The sequence below is a fragment of the Eublepharis macularius genome, chromosome 12, assembly GCF_028583425.1.
Source record: "Eublepharis macularius isolate TG4126 chromosome 12, MPM_Emac_v1.0, whole genome shotgun sequence".
Lineage (NCBI taxonomy): Eukaryota > Metazoa > Chordata > Lepidosauria > Squamata > Eublepharidae > Eublepharis > Eublepharis macularius.
Genome location: NC_072801.1, coordinates 36,751,659 through 36,779,529, shown reverse-complemented (window position 1 = coordinate 36,779,529; position 27,871 = coordinate 36,751,659). Strand labels below are relative to the sequence as shown.

The following is a 27,871-nucleotide window of genomic DNA, read 5'->3' as shown; positions in this document are numbered from 1 at the left end:
TAGAATCCTTGAGGTTCAACTCCCCCCTCCTCGAGAAGTGGCATCTCTGCTCTGACTGTATCAATGCGAACGTCTTTGCCACAGATACTCCACCGCTGGCAAAGTTCCTTCTGAGCGCTTAGAGGACAATGGAGTGTTTTGAGCAACCAGCTGCTTTGCAGAGCAGCTACTAATAGAAGAAGTGGCTACTGAAATAAGGTTGCCAACTCCAGTTTGGGAAATTTCTGGAAATTTGGGAGTGACGCCTGAAGAGGATGGAGATGTGAAGCTCAGCAGGGATATGATGCCATACAGACCACTCTCTGAAGCTGACATTTTTTCCAAGAGGAACTGGGCTCTATAGCCTTTTGGCAGGCGCTCAGGCAAGGCATCTTTGGCATGAATGTAGGACAGTTACAACAACTAGATGAGAGCACCCCCATTTTTGTGTGTGTGAAACCAGTGCTGGAGGGCATGTGTCTTTTGCTCCAATGCTTTATCCAGAGCTCTCAGCTGTGTGATTTAATGGACAGTCCTACCTCAAAGCAAAGCATTTGGACTCTGTGTTTCAATAAAATAGGTGCTGAAATAAGTAATGGCAGGCCCAGGCTGCAGAAGTCCATCTTTTGCAAATTACAGGGGAGGTTCGCCTCTATCTTCTCCTCAGGAGCAACCAGACGGAGGACCAAGGAGCAGCCAGTGCTGGGCAGTTACTTTCTCTCTTGACTGAGGCTGAGTCAGTAAAGGCCACAGGGGATCTGAAGTGGTCCTGTGACTGTGGCGTGGACACATGGCTGGTTCTCCAGCCAAGCCACCCAAACAACTGCTTGGGACTACACAAAGTGGACGGAGCCAATGTATTGTAAGGGCCTCAGCTCTCCCCCATCTGTCATCTGCCCTGGAGGTGACTGATGTCCCCTTCTGAGCCCACACCATGGCCAGCCAGGGCCAAGCCCCTGAAACAACATCAGGTGGCTTGGTTTGGACCTGAATGGCAGCAGTGCAGGCCCAGGAGGGAATGGACACATCTTCCAGTGACAACCAGTGTAGTGTCATGGCTAGAGTCAGACTAGGCTCTGAGAGGCCAAGTTCGAATTGCCCCTCTGCCATGGAAGCTTACTGGGTGACCTTGGACTGGTCACACACTCTCAGTCTAACCTACCTCATAACCTATGTGAGCCACAGGGTTGTTACGAGGATGAAGTGGAGGGTAGGAGAATGTTGTAAACTACTTTGGGTCCCACAGGGGAGAAAGGCAGGATATAAATTAAATAAGTAAATAAGTAAGTTAAAAATACCTCACTTGGGGGAAAGGTGACAAAATACCTTGAACTGGTCCTGTCTAGAGTATCACCAAGAAAACAACAGAAGGATTTGGTCTATGGCCTACATAATGCTGTTTTGATCGATAGAAGCCTTTAATTGTTTTTAATTGGTTGGAAGATAAATGGGGTGGTCAGTTGCAAAATGCCACTTTGAAATACTCCCCCCTCTCACATTTCTCAACTATCCAGATTCTGCTTCCCATATTTCTGCTCATGCTCCCTCTCCTAGATCCCTTGACCCTTATCTTGTTGGGCTAGAGTCCTGGAGGGGATCAGAATACCCTCCCCATTTTTGTTTTGAAGCTGGTAAGAAAGGGAACATTTTGCCGCAGTGGCAATTTCTCTCTCTCTCTCTCTCTCTCTCTCTCTCTCTCTCTCTCTCTCACACACACACACACACACACACACACACACACACACACACACACACACACACACACACACACACACACAGCATAAAAATAGCAGAACATTTGTGATAATTACCACTTACAACCTCACTCTCCTCGAGGAATTAAATTATATTTTATGACTTTGGGTTGTTTTGATGGAACATTATGTGCCTCTTTTTGTTGCAGAAAAGTCATTAACTCCAGAGAGGGGGGAAAGGGAAACGTTTGGAGGTGGGGATGTACAGCTTAGCTCCCCAACCCTGAAAATGCAATTTGCGTGCAAACACACACACACACGACTCCTGCCTGTGGACCAGCTGCATGGGGTGTACAAAAGCTCGCACATCAAAGGATGGTTGCAACAGCATCTCAGTAATACACATGTTTATCCAAATGGCATTCTAGGCAACTCTGGTGGCTCCTCCAAAGCTCATTTGGTCCATTTCTCATTCTCAATTAGAAGAATTTTCATGGCAAACAAAAAATCCCTAAAAACCGTTGCTGGTTTTCTTCTGCAGTGAACGGTTACAAGAAAGAGTTGGGGCTGGGGTGTCTTGCAAGGCACCTGTCCATCTAGCAGTTCACACAGAATGCCAGTGAGGTCCAACAGGCTTGGCCAGGACACTGCTGAACCAGAGGGTGTGTCCTGAAAACAGAGCTAGGCCGAAGGTAGATCGTACTGGAGGCCCCTTGGTCAGTGTCCAGTGGATTGTCTTGTACCTGCTGGGATTCTTGCAAGGAATGCTCCTAACATGTAGCCTGGACTGATCCAGCCAGTCGCACTTGATGTCCTTTAGCAACAGCACAAACTATCGGGATGCCTTCACACAGAGCAGTTTTGTGCCTTGAGCATGCAATCATTCTTGCTCTGTAAGTGTAACACTCACCAGAAGACTTCTAGTCAGCCCACCATGGGTCCAAAATACCCCCCAGGATCTTCTGCAATATTGCTGGGGTTTGGGACAGCAGCCACTTCAGAGGCTGCTTGGCAGATGAGTCATCTTGGAAAGGATTCCCCAAAGTTAGGTTTGGAGGCCAATGCCTTGCACGGCAGGGATCCAGGTCAAGTAAAGTTGCCAACACTGGGTTGGGAAATTCTGGGAGATTTTGGGGGGCGGGGACCTTGGAGAGGGTAGGGTTTGGGGCAGCAAGGGAACTCAAGAGGGATGTGATACCATAGGGTCCACCCCCACCCTCCAAAGAAGCCATTTTCTCCGGGAAGCTGATTACTCTAATTTGGAGATCAATTGTAATTCTAGGAGATCTTCAGGGCAACCCTAAGGTCACACAGTAGGCAGGGCTGGGCCACCATGATAGCTTCTTGCACTCAGGGCTGGCTCAGTTCCAACAGTCTGTTGGAACGGTTGAATGAAGCAATACAAGACCCACCATCTCATGTAAAGAATGCTGGGCACAACCTGCGTGTCAGTAGCAAGGGAAATAGGATCCATTGCTCACCAATTGCACAGGGTAGCTTCTGAGGTGCTGGAACAACTTGGATTGGCCCTAAACTCAGCTGGAAATATTGTCAGATGTCACCAACAGCTGCCCCCAGTTTTTGTCGAAAGTGACACCAGTCCCCTCTAGGAATCACCAATTACACTATGGGCTTACCACAGAGTTTCCATCAATTCCTAGAGAGGCAGAACATCACTTCTGTTTTTTTCCCAGAAGTTATGTCATTTCATTGGCTTCATGGCCATTTTTAAAAATTCTGCTGCTGCTGCTCAGAGTGGTGGTGGGAAGCAAGAGACAGGGCAGAGTGGGAACTACCAACTATAATGGGGCTCCCGGGCTCAGCTTGGCAAGCATCAGGAGATTGGGAAGGATATAGGAGCAAGTGTCAGTGATGGTATGATGTCACTTCGAGGGAAAACCCAGAAGTGATATCAGTCCTTTCTAGGAATCACCAGAAACTCTATGGTTTAGAGAGGTGTGGCATCACTTCTGGATTTCCCCTTGGAAATGACATCACACCATAGGCCTGGTGGCCATATTTTATTTTATTTTATTTTTCTCTTGCCACTGCTCAGAAATGGAAACTGGGGGCATGGGGAACTGCCAGGGAAACTAGCAACCCCAGCAGAGCATTCCTGACTGCAAGGTTCAGAGGTGAGAGGCAGGGTCAAGTTCAGGCTGCCAAGCCAAAAGTACAAATGAACAGACCAAACAGAAGGGGCTATGAAAAGAAACATAAGGAAGACAGGCTGGGTCAGAATGACAGATAAATTTAACTTGGGGCAGGACCTCACTGGCAGACAAGGCCAAACTAAGGAACCAGCTTGCAAGCCAGGCTTTAGCCTGAGAGCATGTGATTGGTTCTTCGGACCATGTGATGGGACTTGGTCAGATGATCCTGGGCCAGAATGGGAAGCTGTTGGGCCAGGAGAAGAAGCTGGAGGGGAAACCTTGTGATGGACAGGGGGAAAGGAGGGTGGGCAGTCTGGACTGGTTGTGAGCTGCAGGGGCGAGAAAGGAATGATGTGCTTGCTGGTTGGAGGAAAAAACAGCCCAATCTTTGGTGTGGGTGTATGTGTATGCATAAAAACTGGCTTCATCATAATGCATGTACATATAAAGGCACACTAGCAAAATGACTGTCATTTGCTAGCCTGGGGTCAGGTGGATGTAGGATTGCCAGGTCCAGGCTGGGAAGTTCCTGGAGATTTTGGGGGGTGGAGCCTGAAGAGGGTGGGGTTTGGGGAGAGGAAGGGCCTCAGTGGAGTATAATTCCATAGAGTCCACCCTTCAAAGCAGCCATTTTCTCCAGGGGAACTGATCTCTGTCACCTGGAGATGAGTTGTAATTCCGGGAGATCTCCAGCTATCACCTGGAGGCTAGCAAGCTGAGGTGGATGGGTTGCAAACCCATAATGCACACATGACCCTCTCATCTGGGGCCCCAGCTCAGTGAGGGGTTGGCTGGCTCCCACTGGGTGAAAAGCAGGCTTCTCCTGAGATTCTTGCATCAAGCGAAGGCTCTAGGGTTGCCAGCCCAGTGCTGGCAACTGGTGGGAGCTTTTGGAAGGCAGCACCTTGAAAAAACATAGAGTTTCATGGAACCCTGCAGTGTTTCCTGATGTGATGATGTCACTTCTGGGTTCATGCCAGAAGTGACATTGCAGTGTTGGAGTAATACCAATTTCCTCTCCTCCCATTTTTCTTCTGCTGCCCTAATGAGTGCTGCCAGGTGGAAGGTTTCCCTCCAGAATGGGAGATGAGGCAGCCCTTGCAGACTCCTCCTGTTGGAGCAAAGCACCTCTGCTGATGACCAGCTCCTCAGGCTTCCACCTGTAAACTCACAATGTGCCAGCCCCTGTGGCAAGCTGTGTTTCCCTTCTTCAACAGCAATTGATGGGGACCACCCGGTTTTGTAGTGGAAAGTCGAAGGGGCTGCCATCATGGACATGGGCGAAGTAGGGTGTATCCTTCCTGCCTTCCCTTGAGCATGGTGCTTCTCACCAAACACAGGATCCTTCCCGCTCTTGGCTTCCGATGCAATGTGTGTTCTCTGCAAAGGGGGAAGGCATGCTGTGACAGAACCAAACGTGTGATCAAGGGAGAAAAGGACCCCCCCCAAAAAAATTCTGTCCTGTTCTCCTTCCTTCCTGTCATAAGAAACAGAAGTCAGGGCAGAGTTCTGTGGCTGTTTTATATTTGAAGTCGGTAAACAACCTGCTATCTGATAGACTGGTACCATTCCACATGGAACATTTGGTCTCAAAATTGTGACCAAACAGGAGAGGGTTTTTTGGAGACTGTTCATGTGATGCCATTCCTCAGTCATGTTTGATAATCTATTCCTCATCCTCAGCTCTGCTCCAAACCAGTTTTACTATAATCTTTCTGGGAAGATTGGAGCTAAAGAGGGTTTGTCCACAAGTTCATTTCAGAACCTTACTACCACATCAATACCATTTTCCTTCTATGTCCCCTTGCACCCACCATTCATTCCTGTGCCACCAACAGGACTTTTGCTAGATTTTTAAAAAAATGTTATATTGCTATAACAGTCTTTTTCTTTCTTAAGCTGACCCTCCAGTGGTGTATGTGGGGAAAATGACAGCCAGGAGGGGATACCAAGGAGAACACGAAGCATCCATGTGGACTTTATATGGCCATCACGAATGCCTCTGCAAATCTATTTGTCAGTCTAGATGCTGGGATTACCAGTGGGAGTGAAAACGTTTAGGTAGCCAGCACGGTATAGTGGCTAAAGTGTCAAACAAGGATCTGGGAGATCCAAGTTCGAATTCCCACTCTGCCATAGTAGCTTGCTGGGTGACCTTGCGTCAATCACACATTCTCAGCCTAACCTACCCCAAGGGGCTGTCGTGAAGATTAAACGGAGGAAAGGAGAATGATGTGAATACCTTTGACTGGGGAGAAGGGCAGGGTAAATAAAGTAAACAAATTAAGCAACTGCCACCACCTGTGTTGGTGCCTCCAAATTGTGCCTTTGCTTTTGCCAATTCTGTATCCCTTCACTGCTCATCAAAGCGGACAGGCCTTTAACCATCTAACTCAAAATGGGCTAGTTGTTTCGCCTCACCTTTAATTTTGATCTGGTTCAGCAGAGAAGTTTAATCTGGGATAGGAGATGAATCAGAAAGAAATGGTGCCTGGACACTTTTGAACATTATTATTTTGCACTCTGCTGACCCAGGTATGGGATTGCGTCGTTGGCCTTATCACAAGGGTTTACCAGGCAACGGCTAAACTATTCCACACTCTCCCACCCAAACATCATGACTTCAGCTCCGTAGAGGCAGATCGTGCCAGTTTCATAACCCCCACATTTTAAACACCAAGCCTTTTGTTGGGGGCTTAAGCTTACTCCTGGGACGTGTGACGAAATCCAATACTCGAGCACCACAGGAGTGATGTTTAAGCAGATAATACTCAGAAGTAGCATAAAGCAAGCGCTCTGCATGTGGAGGGAGAGGTTCACTTACAGTCTTGCAGCTGTAGGTTCCTATGCAACCAGGCACCCCCCCCCCCTTTCCCAATCTGGACTCGGCTTCCAGTCCAGAAAAAAAGCCTGCCCAGTCACTGAGGAGCAGACATTCAGAGGGTCAGGATGATTAATTGGGAGGGCTTCCCTCATGGAAGACAGACATGATTCAAGCTTCAAGCAAGCTCTTCAACCCCCAAGGAAGGATTGAGGAGGGCCAAAGCCCTGCCTGCTCCTCAAGCAAAGTTGCAGGGGGTTAAAGCTTTGTAAAAGTGTTATGGTGGGTCTTGGCTTGGAACACCAATGTCTTCTTCATGGGGGTCCCCTAGAAGAGCAGACATTTTTATGGCAGGAAATTCAGGCTGGTGGATAGGTGAGCTCAGTCTCTATGCTTATTCCTGGAAGAAGGTGAACCCTGCTGGGGACTCCAGTTCTCTGGGTACTCAGATCAGGAGTTAGGCTCAGGTCTTGCCCTCTACCTTTGCTTCTTACGAGCAGCTGCAGCTTAGCTACCCTGTCTACGTTGGGGCTCTGGCAACTTGCGCTCCTCTTCTTCGTCTTGAGAGGGGTCTTCTGAAAATTCCTTCTGGAGCTCCAAGTTTAATAGTTTTTTGAGACCTCATGGGCAGAGTATTTGTCGAGCTTAAGGGCATGATCCGTGGTGTGTGGCTGTGTCTGGGGTCCATATCTTAATAGGGCCTACTTTTCTGCAGCATGCTCAGCAGGCAGAATACAAGAAGAATGTAACTTCACATGTGCTGCTTTACAGATGTGAAGGAGGAAAAGAGAGAACAGAATTCATAAAGGCAGAGTGGATTAAAAAGAGGACCAACCTAGAGATGTAGGCGGTTAAAGGACTGCATTTGATGCAGGAATGACAGTATTAATTCCCTGTATTTCTTGCAGAATGTCTTCAGCAAAAATAAAGATGAAGCTGTATTTGGGCCATCATTGCCCCCTGCTGGTCCCATCCTCTGAAGTGCGTGAATTATATGGAACAAAAATGATTCTCAAATTTGAGTTTACAAAGAGTGCCCTTTGGCAAACACCCGACACAACGGGGACCACCTTGACCATTTCACTACGTTGATTCCCAGATTTGAAAGCTGATTTCTTTCATCCCTGGTCTGAAGATGTGGATTTCAGTTCATTATGATGAACTCCGCGTTCAGCGATGTTCCCTAAATCACGACTGGCCATTAAAATTGTGGATGGACGATCACATTCTGGAGACTTGAAACTGACACCATCGAGGCACTCTTGCTTGTGGTACACACATTTCCCCCCTCCCTTCCTGCTATGATCCCTGTTCAAAACACGCTTGCAGGACTTGAGTATTTTAGTTAGGTCACTGTGTTAGTCGGTAGCAGCAAAACGAAAGAGGGATCCAGTGGCATCTTAAAGATGAACAAAATTCGTTCCCGCAGAAACTTTCCCGAGTCAGAACTCCTTTCATCAGATAAATGTGTCTGAACATGTGAGCCCTCTGACTCATGGGGGAATAAATTTTGTTAGTTTCTTGGGTTTTGGATCGGAGTTTGCAGTGTGGCTTCCTGGGGTCATTATTTTCCAGGTGCAAGCCAGGGTTTCGGAAGGAGGCAGGGCTCCCCCCTGGCCTCTCTATAAGTTCCTAACTCCTGTCTGAGTCCAGGAAGTAAAAAAACCTCACAGGACTACATCAGGGTGGCAACCTTTAGATAAGTAATCAGACCTTTTACCTGCCAAAAAAACTGGCCCACAATCAATGGCATTGGAGATTTCTCAAATATTGTCGAAGGCTCTGAAGATCCCAGCCACAGCTGCTGGCAAAACGTCAGGAACTACAATGCCAAGACCACGGCAATACAGCCCGGAAAACCCACAACAACCATCCTTCTCAAATATTGTTTTTAAAGCAAACCTTGGATGTCAGGTGTTGGCTTAGAACACACATTTGCACTTCTCTGTCGCAAAAGAGGGAACTAGGGTTGCCAACTCCATATTGGGAAATTCCTGAATACTTAGGGGTTGGAGCCTGGGGAGGGTGGGGATTGGGGAGGGAAGGAACTTCAAGCAGGGTATAAAAGCCATAGAGTCTACGGAGCAAAGCAAGCCATTTTCTCTAGGGCCACAACCTCTGTAATCTGGAGATCAGTTGTAACTCTGGGAGATCTCCAGGCCCCACCTGGAAGTTAGCAACCCTAGACGGAACATCTCTGATAAGATCCCTTCTTGCTGCGATACATGTAGGGGGGGCATACTTTTTCCCCTTCTGAATGATTATTCCTTCATATGCAACTGTTTGCCAATTTAATGCATTCATTGATCCATTAAAATTCACAATGGATCAGCAAAGATTTCTTGCTTTGGGTGACATCTGTCGGCTGCACACGAGAAGGAGAGAGAGAGGGCAAAGCCTACGGCTGGTGCCAGAACTGGTGCCCAGAGAGCTGCTGGTTAGGCAGAGCTGCCACCTCTCGGCATAAGCCAGGTGATTCTACCAGCTGGGGCCAGCTGAAGGTCTTGCTTGGTTGCTAACCAGGAGTAATCTGACACCTTAAGTGTGGATGCAGCCATGAAGAGCCACAGTTTACATGAATTTGGGGGCCTAACTGCTTGCTATGTTTTCCCCTGGGTCTTCCCTGTATCCACACAATCTATGGGCACTGATGGGTCAGGTATACAATATCTGACTCAACCCCCCCCCCCCCCCCGGGGCTCTTTTGGGTCAGATATTTGGGTCAAGTCTGAATTGGACCTTCACATACCTGGAACTTGAGTTCCTAATGGAGAATTTGCAAGCCAATGCCTCAATGGACCTGAATTGACTTAAGGACTATGCATTGCATAGAGCCTGTGAGGTGCTGTGCTTAACCTGTAGGACTAGGGTCTGGTTTGAATCCCCACTCTGACATGGAAGCTCACTGGGTGATTTTTGACCAGTCACACATTCCCAACCTAACTTTGGGGTTGTTGTGGAGATAAAATGGAGGAGAGGAAAATGAATGCAAGCTGCTTGTGTTTTCCATCAGGGAGAAAATGGGGGGGGGGGTATAAAAGGCAGGGTACAAATGATGTAAATAAATAATAATTACCTTCCAGGCAGGATCTTCATCCAGCAATCTTCCTCTTCAGAGAGAGAGCAAAAGAAGCCAGTTATGGTGAAGGCCAGGGGCCAAGAGAGGCCATAGCTGAAAAGAGAGAACGGGAATACTTTGTGATGGGAATGAGAAGAGAGTATTTCATAGTGGTTAGAGTGCCGGTCCAGAATCTGGGGAGTCTGGGGCTCATATCCTTACTCCTCATAAAACTCACTGGGTGATCTTGTGCCAGCCACTCTTTCTCAGGCTTGCCTAACAACAACGACAACGACAACGACAACGACAACGACAACGACAACGACAACGACAACGACAACGACAACGACAACAAATTTATATACCGCCCTTCAGGGTGACTTAACACCCACTCAGAACAGTTTACAAAGTATGTCATTATCCCCACAACAAAACACCTTGAGAAGCGGGTGGGGCTGAGAGAGCTCCAGAGAACCGTGACTAGCCCAAGGTCACCCAGCTGGCTTCAAGCGGAGGAGTGGGGAATCAAATCCGGCTCTCCAGATAGAGTCCCGTGCTAAAATGGAGGAGAACCATCTATGCCACCCTGATTTCCTTGGAGGAAGAGTGGGATAAAAAAATGTACTAAATGTACTATACCAACCTGGGAAGTTTGTCGTTTAAATTTGTATTCCTAGTTCTACTGCATTTGTTCATTTGCACCATTCACTGTATACCTTATACTATATGTTAACATTGTTGCTCTCAGGGCCAAGCTACAAGTGACGAATGACACTTGAATGGCAAGTGTATTTCTCCCTGTTCACTTGCCCTCCACTCAATCCACTTGCCATTCAAGTGTCATTTGTCACTTGTAGCTTGGCCCTCATTAGCATTACATTTTGTGCTCCTAGTTCATTGTTCATTCAGTGTCCTATAATAATATTAATTGTGCGCTGTGAAGTGCAGTCCCAAGACCCTGGGGTTTTCAAGGCTAAAGAGGAGCAGAGGTGGCTTTCCATTGCCTTCCTAGGCATAGCTGCCCTGGTCTTCTTTGGTAGTTTCCCATCCAACCATGGTGACCCTGCTTGGCTTCCAAGCTCTGACAAGACTGGGCAAATGAGGCTGCTTCAATGCCCTATCTCTTCTATGATTATTTTCCCCTCCCTTTTTCTATTGTGTAATCAGTCTTGAGTCTCAATGAGAAAAGCAGGTTATAAACAGGTGAAATAAATAAATAAATAAACAAACCATGTAGACAAATAAAACTAACCAAAACATTGTCAGAAGTTGACCCCTATCTTAGTTAGCCTTTGGGAGAGGGTTAGTCAAGTTTCTGGAGGACTGGGTTATCCATGATAGCTAAAGAGAACCCCTGTCTGCAAATGAATGAATACCAGAAGACAAACCACAGGATCCAGAGATGGGCCGTGCCTTTGTGCCCTCCTTGAAAGGCCCCAGAGATACCTGGATAGCCACAGCTGTGAACAGAATATTAAACTAGAAAGCTCTACATTAACAGAGCTGTCCTGGTGCTTTTGTGATAGATCTTGTGCTGTACTTGCCCATGTGATAGTAGAGAGTGCCCTCAAGTCATAGCTCACATGGTGACTCCTGCTGGGTTTTCAAAGCAGGAGACTAACAGAGGTGGCTTGAGGGCACTCTCCACCACCTGCTTGATGTGGTTCTAACTTGCACATGAGAACAAAAAAAAGTGGGGTGTAGATTGGGACAGGAGGTGGCAGGAGGTGCAGCTTCAACCAGCCATTCCACAAAAATACCACCGCAAATGAATGACAACTAGTAGTCACTCTATGACTGGATTTCTCGGCTTGCAATGCCACCGATTGCCAGCAGGTGTCAGTCCTTGGCCAGAGTTGTTGGCAGGGCCCCTGCCCAACGTCTGGCTCTTGGCAGAATCCTCACGTCACAAGTTAAGAGCTGGGCATTAGATCAATGACCTTGGCAGGGAGAGATGCGGATGGGAGACAGGGTTGGATTAGACAGAATTTGGCAAATTGCAGCCTGGCTGAGTCTGCCAAGCCTTGCCGGGCAATCAAGGTCCATCTTTGGGTTCTCTTGTAGGAGAGGCAAGGGTTCACATAGCAGAAATTAAGACACTTCTCCACTCCCAGAAAGCCCTGAAATTGTTTTCTGTATTAGAGCAACAAAACTATCATCACGATGAGAATATCTCTGAACATATGCAGAGTATATGTCCTTCACGGCTGAGTTACTGTCACTTGCCTCACACATTTGGGATTAAAGATAAAAGCTGCCAGATTAAAAAATAGGGGAGCCCGGGATGCTCAAGGGGGCACAACCCTCTCTGGCACCCCCCCTCCTCAGATCACAAAAGACCCGACTCCATCCCACAAGATCACTTCTCCTGCCGTAACTAATGGATTTGGATGGATGAAGACTTTTTAACAGCTCTAAAATAGAAAGGGTGTGAAATTTTGCAGAGTTGTATGAAACAAACCAACGGGTGGTAGTTATTTTGCTGGGTTTCGAATTGCCTAGCTCTCACCTGTGGGGTTGGTGTGACTCTGCCTGCCTCGCTGTCCCGTCGCCCCTGCCCCAGCTTGCTATGGTTGGCAGGACCCTGACGCTGCCCTGCAGCAGATGTAAGGAGGCAGGTGGGTTAGAATGCAGGGGTGGGGCCAGGAAGTTGGGCCACTGTTTCTTCATTCCACCCCTTGACGCTTCTAAATGTGCAGGTGCTGTCTCTGGGTATACAGCTGGCAGTCAAAGATGGAGTGAACACGCTGGAGTCTGAGAACGTAACCTTATCTATTTGTCCTTTAAAAATGGAGGTGCAGTTTTCAGGAGAATCCCAAGGCCAGTCTTACCCGCAAGCAACAAGAAGCTGTGGATCCAGAAGCCATGCAATTAATTTATGGCATTCACTGGATCAGGATACCCACCGGCTTGTCTTTAAAGGAGGAATCAGAAAACCCCATGACAGCGCTCAGTTAGAAAGGGGCAGTGGTCACTGGCAGAGTATCAGCTTGGCATGCAAAAGATCCCCGGTTCAATCCCCGGCATCTCCAGTTAAAGAATCAGGTAGGAGGCGATGTGAAAGACATCATCCCGAGACCTTGGAGAGCCGCTGCCACAGAGTAGAAAAGACTGACCTTGATAAACCAGAGGTCTGACTTGGCATAAGACAGTTTCATGTGTTCATCAGAGATAATATTCATGATAGCTTAAATGGATCCTCCATGTTCAGAAACTGTGTATCTTTGAATACCAGTTGCTGGGGAACAAACAGCAGGATTTGGTGGTGAGCTTCTTGAAAGCACCTGGCCACTGTGGGAAACAGGATGGCGGACTAGACGGTCAGTGATTAAATCCAGCAGGACTTGACTGTTTGTTAGCCAGCCCCCAACACTCCTTTCTCTACAACATGTAAATAAAAATAAGGCTGTAATCCTAAAGACACTTTCCAGAGAATAAGCCACATTGAATGGCATGAAACTAGACCTGCTTAGGAATGCTCCCTAAGGGTGGGTGTGCATTATTTGGATTTTTCGGTTTGGGATTGAAGGATATCCCATTAGTATTCCCTTCCTTTGCCATGCCAAGCCAACCTCAGCTTAATTTCCAGGCCCGAGGGGCACAGAAAAAGAGAGACCAGGGTTCAGCTGAGATGCACCTCTTCCAGATGTCACATGTACAATTCCATGTGTTTTGTCCTAATGATTCAACCCTCCCTTATTATGAGATGAACTGGTGGCTGGTAATGGTATCGACTGCTATGGCCTTCTTGGAGGGGTGGGAAAGTAATGAGGGATGGGGGTGGACTTTGGAACCTGGAGGCCTGAACTCTCTCCTGCAATACAGAAGTGGGGTCTTGAGTCCAGGCCAGCATTTAATTTTGCTGGCTGATGATGGGTCAGCGTCTTAATCCCAATCTGTTCATGCCAGCCATTAAGAAGTTCTCTTGCCCAACATGCCTTTTTCTCCATTCCCATTTCATATACCATCCTTTCTGTACTGGTGACATTTTGTTCTCAGCATGACACCAGCCAGCTTTCTGTACATGCTCTTTGATAAATCATGTTTTTTCAGTATGCTGGCTCCATTGTTTGCATCAGGGAAAATCTCTTTCATGATTCCAAAGACAGTCACTATTAAAACAATATGCAAGCTTTTGAGTTGCACAGAATTCTTTGCCTTGTAGAATGAAAAGGTGGGTTATTCTAATGGTGGAAAGCTACAAAAGGATCACTCACAGAACTGATGTAAACTAGTGGGGAAAGTAGCCTGAGATATGAACCAGACATTCCTGGCTCATGGCTGAGTTGACATTTGAAGCAGAAACTTCAAATCCCAGTTCAGAATAATAATAATCAAAATGATCCTCCTTTGTGACAATCCAGTAATCCCCAGTGTGGTGTCCAGGAGCACTATGGATCCCACCAACAAGCTTCTTGGTGTCCACTTGCTTCTTCTCCAATGCAAAAGGCCAATCCTAATTTTCCATGAGGTGCTTCAGAAGATCCCAGGAGTTATCAGCTTTGTGCCTGCATGGGGAGGAACCAACTGCAAACAGCTGCCTCCATTATAGGAGGCTGCTTTGCTTCAGATCGCCTGACATTCTGTGGGGCTTACCAAGATTTTGTGTTTGGCTCCACCCTTCCCCAGAGCAGCCATTTTATTTTGGGAACAACTAGTTCTCAAAATTCCCACAATGCTTACAAGCTTAACAAGGTTGAAGACCCCCTGATGTTCAGGAATAATGCCCAAATTGTTTATTAATTATTATTATTAATAAGTTTCAGCCCCCATATGTATGGAAATGATAATATTGACTCACTTTACAAGATCATCATAAAGATTGAGGTAACATATGTGAAACTCTGAGGGGAAAAAATTTATCTAAACACTGATCCTCCACACATTACCTCAGACTACATTCCACTTAATGCATGGAGATTCCTTACAAAAACATAATTTTGATGTAACTCGGTAGATAGGAAGTTGGGGCTCCTGAGCTAAAATTCAGCCCCACAAAAGGGGTGCTGCCTACAACCTCTTTTCCAACCCACAGGAGAAAAGTGAAAAATGTGGCACAGAACATTCCAAAAGACAACTTGAGCAAGTAGGAACTGAAAGACCCTTCAACCTACGCTTTCCCTCAATGCAAACTACACACACCTCCTTGTATCTACAGCTGGGGAAACTGTATCTTCCACAACTGGAATATAAAGACTGGAGCATGGGGACGAGGGAGAAACTATGTTCTCTCTGTTAATTTTTTTTCTCCACCAGCCAAAGGACTGCTGCTTGCATCATGTACTGGGTAGGACAGTCCTAGAGCATCCCTTTTCCAAAAGGTCCTCCAAGAAAAATAGTTGCTGATCAACGATGTGCCTCATTTCAGAACATCTGTCACTAAATATTAAAAGCAATATATCCCCCAAATATCAGTGCATCAGATCCAGTGATCTCAGTGTATGCACAAAAGAAGCATTGAAACCAGGGGAATTGCTACACCAGACATGCAAATATTGTTATGAATTTGTATTTGGGGGGGGGGGGGATACCACATGCAGCAATAGATTAGCATATGCCTAAACCTATGGGTTAGTTTATTCACAGCTGCATATATAATTTAATTTAACATGTACAAGGCAACATTTATTCTCAGGCAGATTTCTGGATCAGGGCCATCATTTTGTGAATTCACAAAAAAAATCAAAATTCTCACTGTAGCTAGGAATTTTCCAGAATAACATCTTTTTAAAAAAAGAGATAGGGAAATTGGTTCCAGAGAACGTGATACATTCCAAAATATTGTCAATGTATGCTTTCAATTTTTAAAATTGAAAATGAGAATGGATCTTCATTGACAATTAATTTTTTTAAATGATTTTTTTTTAAAGACAGTGCATCATGAACCATTGTGGGAACGTTTGAGTAAATTTCAAACTGCCTCAAAATAAAATCAGGTTGAAAGGCTCCCAAATACTGCCAGAATTTTGGTTTGCATTCCTCTTCTGTCTGAGGTGAGGTGGCGGAGCAGAGATTTTTTTCTGTCAGAACAACCTCCCTATGGAACTCTTTGCCAAAAGAAACACAGCAGGGTCTTCCATTGTTAACTTGAAGAATACGGGCAACCACCTTTTTATTTAAAAGGGCCTTTGCTCAATGACTTTCTTTGTTGGACCGGCTTGTTGGCTGTGCTTTGGTTTTCTTCAAGGGATTTATGATATGTTTGAACATGGCTGTATTTTCTTGTTAACTTGTAAATGGTTTTCTTTTTGTGTGTGTATGCCAGCTTGAGAGCCCATTTGATGTGCTGAAAGGTGGGGTGGGGAGGGGAGGAGGTCTATATTTTAAATAAAATGTAATTCCTCTTTGGAAATGTGTAGCGAATTTGCCTTCATTTTCAACTGCACCCAAATATCATTGGAAAGGGGAACAAGTGCCATTGTGAAGGCTTCTTCTCATTGTTAACGCAGCATTTCATGGCATCACTTGCAAATACGCTGTGGAAAAGGGTCTTTGGAAATATATAGCCAATTTCAAAAAAGGCATTGTTTTCTAAAAGACCCCGAAGGTAAGAATTCAATGATGATTTTTAGACGTTTTGTTGAAACTGATGTCAGCTTTTGTGTGCTTTGCTGAAAAGCTCTTTCAAGCTTGCTACTGTTTGGGAGCTTTCCGAATGCGTCTTGAAGAACCACCGTCAAATGCAGTGAGACTCTGATAAAAAGGCAGTGGCACCGAAATGCTGGTACATTCACAGAAACCGTCTGGCATGGCTGAATGGTGTGTCTTGCAGTCTTTCCCCCACAATTTCGCCCCTGGTTGCTTGCAGTCGATTCTGGGCCCATCAGTGGCAGACAGGACCTGGGACTTGAGCCAAGGGAAAGACCTGGCACGTGTCATGGGCACGGGGCTACGGTGCCAGGCCTGCCGCCTCCTTGCAGGAGCGACCTGCTTTTGCCACCCCATATGCCAAGTCCCCTGTGCCACTGCCAGACAAGTTTGAACGGCGGCCAAGAACCCAAGATGGAGTCAGCTGCGGTGCTGACCTCTTCCCTTCACCCCACACAATCAGCTCTCTTTTTGCAGCAGAGCTTGAAGAAAGCAACCGACTGCAGAGAAGGGTGATGGGAAGGCCTGAAGCCAGAGACAAAGGAGATCCTTCAGAGCTACTGGCCCACTGGGATCCTGAGACAGAGCACTTCCTGTCTAGGGCCCACGCTAGATGCTACGGGCAGAGCCAGGTGACATTTAGCCCCAAGAAGAATGGCTGAGGTGTGGTCAGAATCAGAGAATAGGCTGGGGGGATTCAACTCTTCCCCCCACCCTCGGTTTCCCTGCTCCACCCTCTCCAAGTGGCTTTGGACACCATAGAGTTTCAAATGTGAGTTGGATCTGGACTAAATTTTGCATTAGCTGAATAGAACTCCTCCCCCCTTTCCTCCCTGCATCCTACTGATTTCCATGAAATACTGCTTCTGACCCTAAGGAATGACATGAACGGGGTAGTCAGCAGCTGGAAAGGGGAATCAATGGGAATTGCCAGTTTAGTTTGGATCCACCACTTGCAACAGCATGTCTGGAGAGTAGCGGGATTCACATAACATCATGAATGTAACTGCAAAGAGGTTTCTGAAAAGGATGGTGTGGTAAAGGGGACTCCGCTCACTACCTTCCAAAAAATCTGGACATCTAGATCCTATAGAGAGGAGAAAGGGGACAGTGGGACTAGAACAAGAAGAGTTGTGAGTTGATGTCTCCTTGGTGGTTTTTTTAGTTTTTGGAAGAGGATGGGATCTACTTTAAAATAAGGAAGGTTACAGAAATCAAAGAGTTTTGTTGTAGACCAATACTGAATGGAGAAGATGCCTGGAAGGGTTTACGTATACACAAGAGAGAGTCTAACTTATCCTGCATCAACAGAGAGGAATTCCTACTTTTGGATGTAGGAGACATCTGCAAATGCCACTCCTATATTTCAGATTGTACTCTTTTTGTGTAATTCTCAGGGACCTACCAAAATCCACAAGCATGCATTTTCGGGAAATGCACTGGACTGCTTATCCGTGGATGGGGCCAAGCAGGTGCACAGGAATGGGCTGTTCACATGACTGTCCAACACCTAAATACACACCCCGTATGCTGCAAACCATCTGAGTAACCATGCAATCCTATGCAGAGTGACTAATATCTAAATGCACTGAGACTGATCACCATAGGATTGCAGTGTAAATCATGTCAGGTCACAATTGGCCATATGTGCAATGCAAATTGGGGTGGTCGGGGGAATGACACACACAGCCGGCTGGGTACACAGTAACACCCCAAACTGAATGGTGTGTCACTTTTCTGCGGCCAATCTGCTGCATGGCTCCCTTCTTTCAATAGCCTTCCATCTTTAGGCAATAAAAGCACACATCTCTAAATGAATTTTAAAAACCACAAGGGCTAGAAACTTGCTTTCTTTTAAAGAATGAAAGGGAAGCTTGAGAGGAATCTGAACTCTACACTATGCATCAAATTCCACATGGGATTCTGCACTCACGGAATTACAGCCCTGGCACTGGGAGAGAGATTTTTTTTTAAAAAAAAAACAGCCAACAAATCAGTTTCCTTTTTTGCTTTCTCTGCACCGTAACACGAGGTTTGGGTTGACTGGTCCCAGAGGGTCTCTTCTGGCTCCAGTTCCGATGAATCTAAATGTGGGAATTGGGGACACGGGAAGGAAAAGCTTCTGCCTTTGCCAAGGGGGATGCATTAAATGGCACCCAAGTGGGCTTTTACCCCATCTGCTGGCTTCACAAATCCCTCAACAGCACTGCATGTAAAGCGAGTACTTGCGGGGGGTGGGGGGGGAATTGCTAAAAAAAGGCTCCAAAACGCAGACTGAAAAATCTCTCTCGGTGTTGCCAACTCTAGCAGCTTGCGAGGTTGACCGTTTCATTTTAAGGCTGACTCACCTCCCTGTGACTCTGGAACTGGCTCTACCAGCTCCAGATTCGAGTGTATTTGAGGTGTCTGGCCAGTCTTCTCTAGAGTGGCACAAAACTATTGATTTCTTCTTTTAGCTCCCCTAAAATAAGATTAGAGACAGCTGAGGTAAGCTGAGCTCTTGAAAACCTTTACTATACCAGAGCAAAACACCTCTGAACGGCAGTGCAGAAATACAAGGGACCATCCAGCAGTAGGAAGGGCGATCTAGGAGATTAACAGGGCGGAGCACATCCCCTGTGAGGAAACGCAAATGCCTTTGGGGTGTGTTTGTTGAGAATAAAAGGATTACTGGGGAAGGGGGTAAAGTTATGGAATCTGCTTCCATGGCTAGTGGTTTAGATGGCTTTGAAAAGGAATCAGATAAATTCACAGAAGATAGATCTACTGCTGACCATTAAACTTTAATTTATTTTAATTTACTTGATTTATCACCTGTCTTTCTTTCAGACTCAAAGCAGATTACAAAATATAACAACAATGCAATAAAAACAGTATAAGACATATAATAAACAGTGCAATTATTTGTAATAATGCAATAATAAAAATAATGATCATCATCACTATTGTCACTAAATCTAATAGTCAATTTTATGATCAAGTGACTGTTATGAAAACAACTGGAAAGTGGGGCCACCCATAGACAAGACAAAGATCCCATAATCAAGTGACTCTAGGGTTGCCAATGCCTTCTTGGGACATTCCTAGAGATTTGGCGGGTGGAGCCTGCGAAGAGCAAGGTTTGGAGAGGGGAGGGTATAATGCCATGAAGTCTGCCCTCCACAGCTGGCATTTCCTCCTGGGAAACTGACTTCTGTAGTCTGGAGATCCACTGTAATTCTGGGTGATATCTAGGTGCTACCTAGAAGTTGGCAACCCCAGGTGACTCGCCAGATACACAGGGAAAAAGTGATATTGGAAAGCAACCCACAGTGCAATCCTAAGCAGAGTTACTCCAGTCTAAGTTAATTTCAATGGGCTTAGACTGGAGTAACTCTTCTTAGGATTGCACTGCAAATACTCCCAAATGGCTTAAGGAGCATAGAGGCTACCCACCAGCACAGCATGGGGTATGTAGAAAAACTGTAAATTAGTAAATTTAAATTAACAAAAATATTCTTCCAAACAGCTTGAGCATGCACAAAGAAGTGTGGACTGTTGAGAGCAGCCCAGATGTGATTTAAGGTGGGAAGAACCTGGCGGCTGGAAAATTGGCCTGTTCAGGGCCCTGAGAGCTTATGGAATCAGATGGGGGGTTGAGTGCAAGAGGGGGAGAATTCCAAATTGCTTACCTTACCTCTCCTCCATCCCCCATGATTCCTTAAAAGCTTCCCTCCCAGCTTGTTCTCTCTAACAGTAACAGGTCCATCTACAGACAAGGTTGGGCCTTTTACATACTGTGGGGACCACCAACTTTACAGAAAAGTATTTCTTTGTAAATAATACAGGAGACTGAGCAGGACTGAGCATGCAGTGTTGAGAACAGGTGAAAACAGGGAGATGGAAATACTGGCTGTTTGAGCTTGTAGCATCTTATAAGGTAGCTTTGAATCAGGGGGGAAACACCAGGTCGTTTATCACACACACACAATTCCATGCCGCCCATATCTTGCTCCTGCCAATCCCAAAATTAACGAGCAGGCTCCTAGAGAAAGAGATGGGGGTCAGGGAATGAGCACTATGTTGCTCACCTCCCCTGCCCCTAATTCCACATCACATCATTCCTGTAAATAAATAATGGGTAATATCGGCCATGGGGCTGAAGGGCTGATCTGAATGGATCTTTCTTCCCAGCTTGATGTTGCTGGGTGGAACTAGTTCCCCCGGGCTGGGGGTGGGAGGATCCAGTATCCTCTCTGTACCTCCACCCTTCGTACCTTCCCCCTTCTTAGATGAATAGCAGCCTAGGGCACAGGGACCAGAGAAACCATGTGGGGGACTGAAGGACTAAACTTCTCCCGAAATCAGTCTCCCATTCAGTTGCTATTGTTCTTTAAAAAAAATCTGGTATTATCCAGCTATGGATCTCCCATAGCTGGTTGGGAATTTCCCAGGGGATTATCCTTGTGACAGATAAAATGGAACCTCCAGGTTCAGAGGCAGTGTTCTTTGGAATACTAGTTACTGAGTGAGCAATTGGAAGGGTGGCTGTTATTCCTTCATTCTCTGCTTATGAGCTTTCTGGACTCATCTGACTGTCAACTGTGAGAAAGGACGCTGGAATAGATGGACCCTCAGTCTGATCTTCCGTTCTTAAAGTAAGGGCCAAGCTAGAAGTGACGAATTACACTTGAATGGCAAGTGAACAGACTCACATGTATTCCTCCCTACGTAATCGAGTGGAGTGCAAGAGGAGCGCAAATGAACAGGGAGGAATACACGTGAGTCTGTTCACTTGCCATTCAAGTGTAATTCGTCACTTCTAGCTTGGCCCTAAGGTAGGCATTGAAAGTGGGAGAGGGAGAGTCAGCAGGCCCTGGTAAAGGAGGAATGAGGTGTTAGTTAAAAGAAGTCAGGGTGAGAAAAGGGAGGGAGGTTTTAAGGAAATGTTTTTAAAACTCTATGGTATTCTTTATGAATGTTTCCCAATATTAGTTTCAAATAAGCTCCTGTTCTGGCCTCAGCTCCTCTGCTTGTCAACTGACTGAAGCTCTGCAAAAACTGAGCTGCTAGGTCAAAACAAAACATGTTTCCAAATTCTTCTGCAATCAGATTCTCCAACCCTACACTGCATCCAAACTGGAATTTTATGGAATGGATCCCACCTAGGTTTCTGTGGGTATAAGGAGTGGGACTATTTTTGCCTGTGTGTACTTCCCACGGCAGCCCAAAACACCCCTCCCCCAAATGCTGTCACTGGACAACAGGAGACCCCCAGGAATAACTTAAGGGAGAGAATTAAAGGTTTCCCCTGGGAAGGGGGAATTGGTCAACATATCACACCTCTTGTGCCCACAGAAATCTAGGTAGAACCCAAGCCCAAGTGCTGGGCTTCTTCCAAAGAACTACATTTCCTTAACCAAGAGCACCTGGGATTTATCCACACTGGAGGAAGGGGGGTTACAGCTCTACTTGGGGGGCTCTACTTGGGGGGATTGGGGGGGGGTCTGCCAATTCACCATGAGCCAGTATTTCAACAGATTCTCATTCTATTTGCTGGCCCACTTGTGGCTGTTCAACCGGTTGTTTTAAGGCATTCCTTCCTAATGGTACAATACAACGCAACTGGCTTTTCACACATGCACATGCTCAATGAAGTTCTAGTTCCTCTGCTGCACTGCTACTCCACTTGGCAGGCAATTGCTGAAACAGTAAAATCCATCACAAATTCTACCATTGGTGTTCATCTAACTAATCCTTAGTGATGTTTATGAGTGACTGCCAGTCTGTTTGGAGTAGCAGTGTTTTTGCACATGCAGTTTTGGGGGTGGGGGGTGGGGAAACAGTGCAACCAGTTTGGTGGGCATTCAAATTAGTCAGTGCTGAAAGGAACAAACAGAGTGATAAGCTCGTGATGGATCAACACATTCAGACTTGCTAAATTTGACTGTCAAATACATTCAATATTAAATTTGTGGCACCAGGCTTAGCCAGCCCATCTCATATGCCCTCTTATTGTATCTCTCTGTATATACTTATACTCTAGAGAGCCATATTGAGCGCCAGTGTAGTATAGTGTGGTGGCTAAAGTGAAGGACTAGGATGTGGGTAACTCAACTTAGATTCCTCGCTCTCTAACAGAAGCAAAGTGGGTTACCTTGGGCCAGACTCAAATGCTCAGCCTAACCAATTTCACAGGGTTGTTGGGAGGAAAAAATGGAATGATGCAATCTGCTTTGGGTCCCCAATTGGGAGAAAGATGGGGTATAAATTAAGTAAAATAAAAATAATAAGAATATTGTTTCTATTCCAGATTCACTGTCATGGTTTCCCACAAAGTTTGGTGAGAATGTTGAGAAGCCTCCAAGCAAGCAGCTGTTTCCCAACTACCAGGAATCCTTGAGAAGCTAACCAAGAATTGCTCTTTATGAGAAACTGAGACTGGGGGACGATTGGTCCTTCGTTTGCAATCTGAAGCTGCAGACGATCTCTGGATGTGTGCTAGAGCCAGCATGGTGCAGTGGTTAGTGTGTCAGACTAGGATCGCAGAGATCCAGTTCTGAATCCCCATTCTACCATGGAAGCTTGCTGAGCATACTTGGGCCAGTCAACTCTCTCTCTCGGCCTCACCTACCTCACAGGGTTGCTGTGATAAGGATAAAATGGAAGAGAGGAAAACGATGCTGTGATTTGCATTGGGTCTCCAGAGGGAAGAAAAATGGGGTATAAAATATCAATTTTTAAAAAAAAATCAAGCAGGGCAGCTGTGAGAACCAGGGAGGAATGGATCAGGTCCACGAGCCTGGTCCCTCACTCCTGGAGGATAAGAGGACTGAGTAGGAGATGAAAGGCAACTCAGTCAAATTCAAAATATTGTATGCAAATCCCTTCTAGATCATCCCCCCAGCCCAGTAAACATGGGTATAGACCATATGTATGCACAAAATACTTTTTAAAATTTAAAAAAATGCCGTGGGTGGGATTTGGAGCTGGGGAAGCTCTCCTCCTCTGGCAGCCAGCACCAAACTGATAAACTGTCTAGAAACTGGACAATTGGGAACGCCTTCTCATGGCCCTTCTATACAATAGATGCAGCCCAAGCAACGATGACCAGAAATCATTGGCGTCAGAACTGCCACCTGGGAGGCAGGCTGTGCCTCAACAGGGCTTCTAGGTCACTCTCTCTGCTGCTCAGACAGAGGACAGGCCTTTATTAATGCCTCAGCTAACCTGACCCTGCTGATCTTGGCTAAGTGTAGCACATCCTCCAACCATTCACACTGGTGATGCTGTGGAGCATCAGAGATTTGGCTGGCAGTTCCTGAGGGGGCCTGTACTTCATTGCCAAAGTGTCCCATGAGACAGCCTTATGTTGGTGCCATCTAAGCTGATAGTATAAGCAAAGACTCTTCTGTGACATCAGAAAAGCTCAGCCAATCACTGCCAAAGGCTGTTCAATCATTAACATTCCTTTGGTCAGTGTATTAAAATACAGGTGATATTCAATGAAAGTTGCTCAGTTAGCTGTGATTCTATGGCGCCTCCATGGCAGGTTATGTGAAGCTGGGACCCTACAATGATACATGAAATACATCCAGTGTTGCCCCTATACAGCTACATCTTTCCTGTAACCAGGGCTTTTTTTCTTGGAAAAGAGGTGGTGGAACTCAGTGGGTTGCCCTCAGAGGAAATGGTCACATGGCTGGTGGCCCCGCCCCCTGATCTCCAGACAGAGGGGAGTTTAGATTGCCCTCCGCACCTCTTGGCAGCGTGGAGGGCAATCTCAACTCCCCTCTGGCTGGAGATCAGGGGGCAGGGCCACCAGCCATGTGACCATTTTCAAGAGGTTCCGGAACTCCTTTCCATTGCGTTCCTGCTGAAAAAAAGCCCTGCCTGTAACAATACGGCCTGATTCCCTGAATCAATATTGGGTTTTTGGTCCCTCAAGAGGCAAGAAACTAGAGTTCTATTTGAAACGGCCACTAAAGTGACAGTTGGACAAGTTAGATGTCCCTCAACTATGGGGGTGGGGTGGGGCATGGCTCAAAGGCAGCGCATCTGCTTTGCTTGCAAAAGGTCCCTGGTTGAATTCCTGGTATCGCCATTTAAAAGGATATCAGGTAGCAGGTGATGTGAATGACCTCTCTGCCTGAGACCCTGTCAGTCAATATTGATCTTGATTGGCCTATGATCTGACTCGATAGATAGTAGCTTCATGTGTTCATCTGCGGTTTGGGTGATGACCCGAAAGTCCACACAACTGGAGAAAAAATGCTGACTGTAGCTTCTGGAAAGTCTCTTTAATTATGAAAAAGGGCATAGTATCCGAAGAAGCAAGCTCTGACCAAAAAAATAATACTGGAATAAACGTTGTTAGTCCTTAAACTGCCACTGGAGTTCAGTTTTGTTTTGCTACAATACACTAACACAGCTACCCACTAGTCTAACTTAAAGCTTCCAAGGTTGGCTTCAAAATGCAGGGACAGTAAGATCTCAGAGCCACGGGAAGTCAGAAAAGGGAGAAGCCAAAGCAGGTCAGAGTGGTTTCAAAGGTCCCATGTGCCTCTTCTATGGTTTTGAGAAGTAGGCAAAATAGTGAGAGTTTATTTAAAATATTTATATATGCCACTTTTCAGTCCTACACTCAAAGGGAGTTGTAGTTTTCTATACGTGCATGCACATGCTCACACACACTAGTGCCACTTAATTAAATAAGCAAAATTATGCAAATCTGCTTCATTTGTACAATTTATATCCATTGCAGCATCCAGGGGTTTTTTGTATTGCACTTGAGCTCAGTTTGTTTCAGTGTAGCTGGGATGATCGGTTTATCCGGGCAGCCGCTTGGCTCCCAGTCTGGTAAGCAAAGTTCAAAAAGACCAGAATATTGGTCGCTTTATTGCACATGCATATGAAAAATAGATGATATCAAAAATTGGTGGGGAGGCTAAGAGTGCAGATACTATCATGTGTATTCCAATACACTAGCCTAACTGACAGGAAACAGGGAGTAGTGGAGCCTGAGGGTGTATGACGGCTGTCAGAGGGAACGACCAGGTGCCATTGCTGTAGGGGAGATGGAATCCCTTTAGGGCCATGGCAGGTGTGGGATCAGAGGACAGGAGGTGGGCTTCTACTAGGGTTGCCAATTCTGAGATGAGAAATTGCTGGAGATTTGTTGGTAAAGTGTGTGGAGGGACCTCAGTGGGGTAAATGCCATACAGTCCATCCTCTAAAGCAGCCATTTTCTCCACAAGAAATGATCTCTGTAGTCTGGAGAATAGTTATAATTCTGGGCGATCTCCAGGTGTGACTGCACAGTGGTGGGGTCTTCTCTGGCACAGGGCAGAGAGAATGAAGCAACTCCCTGTCAAGGAAGCCAAGGGAAGGTTCTTTGGATTCAGAGAACACATACTAATAAAAAATTGGGATTATAAAACTCCGGGGGCCTGGGAAAGATTGTGAGGGAGACATGGACCACCAACCCAGCCTGAACTTGCAACACACACTTCTGCTAGAGGGTCGATGAGCCCATGGACAAGTTAGCATAGAATAAAGCTTGCACAGTTGCCCAGCTTGGCCAGGGCTGACTAGGCAGGTGCTCCCCCCTCCTTTGGAGTGGGTAGTGCTGGAGCAGGGCCATGGAGTGGGGCCTTTTCCTGCCAATCTGCCCCTGACATTAACCATAGCTATAGCATCCCACTGCCTATAGCTTAAAATAGTCAATCATAAGTTGTTTAATATGTGGCATCAAATTAATTACATTTAGTTTCTGCATTGTTTCAGCTCTGTATTTGATTTCTGCTTGTTTTCAAATTTCTATTGTATGTTTATTTAATATATTGTTATTGAATGTCCCAGCCATTGATTGTATTGACTTACACTGTGTAATCAGTGGTGAGTCTCAGTGAGAAAGGCAGACTATAAATAATATAAATAAAATAAAAATAATTAAAATAACCGTTGTGTAAATTTTGGGGGGAAGTCTTACCATTTGGGGTTCATCCTGCTCCATCTGATCCATGGTAGTGGCTGCCAGTCTGTCTGGATCTGCAGCAGTTCACACATGCATGGTTTTGCACAGTCTGCGGTTTTGCACAGGCCAGCACCATTTCATTTACCTGCTGCAACCATGCAACCCTGGGGCAAAACCAATTTCACCTACAGTGCAGGTGCAAAAGTAGCCACCAGGCAGATGCAAATTTAACAAATACTGCACAGCCTTAAAGCTGCTCAGCATGGTGCTCCAGTCAGGTGCTGGTTAGAGAAGAGCAGAAGACCTGATCTGAGGCACAGCTGATGAATGATTGCAACTGCTGAAAACAGTATGATGGCCTGTGAAATGCGTTTGCTGTGAATTTCTCAATCTGCCTGAATTTACAGACTGGTATGTATCTGTATTTGAGAGACAGCCCAGCTTAGCTTTCCAATCCCACCAGTATTTGAATGTGGGCTCCCTACATCCGAACCCTGCGCTCTTTTCTTCCCACTATACCATACCAGCCGATGAAGATGTGAGAAGCCAGGTAGGAGTTAATGATGCATCATGTCCAGCCTGTCTACACACATGGAGTCGCAGGAGCACAGACCTGCTGTCCACGGATGGCTGTCCCCGCAGGCAAGGGCTTGCGGAAAGGTGCCAGGGCTGGGACCTCCCTTCCTGCATCCTCCTCCTCCCACAGTCCCAACCTGATGCTTGACTTACAATCACCAACCAGTTTGCAGCCTCCAGTCCCCGAAGAAAGACTAAAGTTAAAACATCTGTTAATTTATAAACCAATTTAACCATGACTGGTTAATAAATAGCGAACAGCTGCCAATTCCACTACCCCTTAGCTCAGGAGAAGGGCACTCTGGGAGCCAGGATGGGAACAGATTAATTGAGCTGCCTTTTTAAAAAGCCAGCTTCTTTCTGGGGCACATGTCTGGCATTCTCTTTCTCTCTTATCCTCAGTTATGGTGATGAAATTTGCTCCCCCAGAATTAAATATCCTCCCTTAAAAAGAAAATTGAGGCTTCATAAGAAAGATGGACTGAACTGCCAAGCTGAGCTGGCCCCTCTTATTTTTTTAAAATCTGTTTGCAAATTAGAAAGCTCCCATGTTTCATTTTAAAAATAAGAAGGAAGCCTCTAACCCAGGCAGGCGTACAACTGTCGGTGACTCAACTGTTTCAGCTTTTAACATGATGTTCACAACTCACCTTTAAGGTGGTTTCCATCTGAATTGAACACAGTGCTATGCTCATGCCCAGAACTAGGTGGGGGCTCCAACACCAGTCCTGCAACCATTGCAAAGGCAGGGCAGCCCCACCCCTTGGTGGCACATGAAGGGGTCATGGGCTTACCTATGGCTCCAGAAGCAAGACTGGTGGTCGGTGCGGCTGTGAGAGGTGGGCTTCCTCTGGGAGGAAGAGCAGGTGGCAATCTGCCATGGCTTCAAGCCCTGAAAGGCCAGATACCAAAGCCATGCCTCCACAGCCCAATGGTAGTCAGATGGGATCAGAACAAGGAGAAACCTAGCGCAAGGGTGGCCACAAGGGATGGTGGTGGACCGTTTCCAAGCCTTTTCCAGGGATGGGAGGCAACACCCAGGATTGG

At 46.2% G+C, this 27,871-nt stretch overlaps 1 long non-coding RNA gene across 1 annotated transcript; it reads right to left on the bottom strand.

The window, feature by feature from the left end:
- Positions 1-1,781: 1,781 nt before the first annotated feature.
- On the bottom strand, positions 1,782-26,965 carry LOC129338787 (uncharacterized). Its single transcript, XR_008597970.1, has 3 exons — positions 26,264-26,965; positions 9,724-9,819; positions 1,782-5,206 (listed from the first exon to the last, which is right to left on the bottom strand). It is a non-coding gene; the product is annotated as an uncharacterized LOC129338787 (long non-coding RNA).
- Between the last annotated feature and the right edge of the window lie 906 nt (positions 26,966-27,871).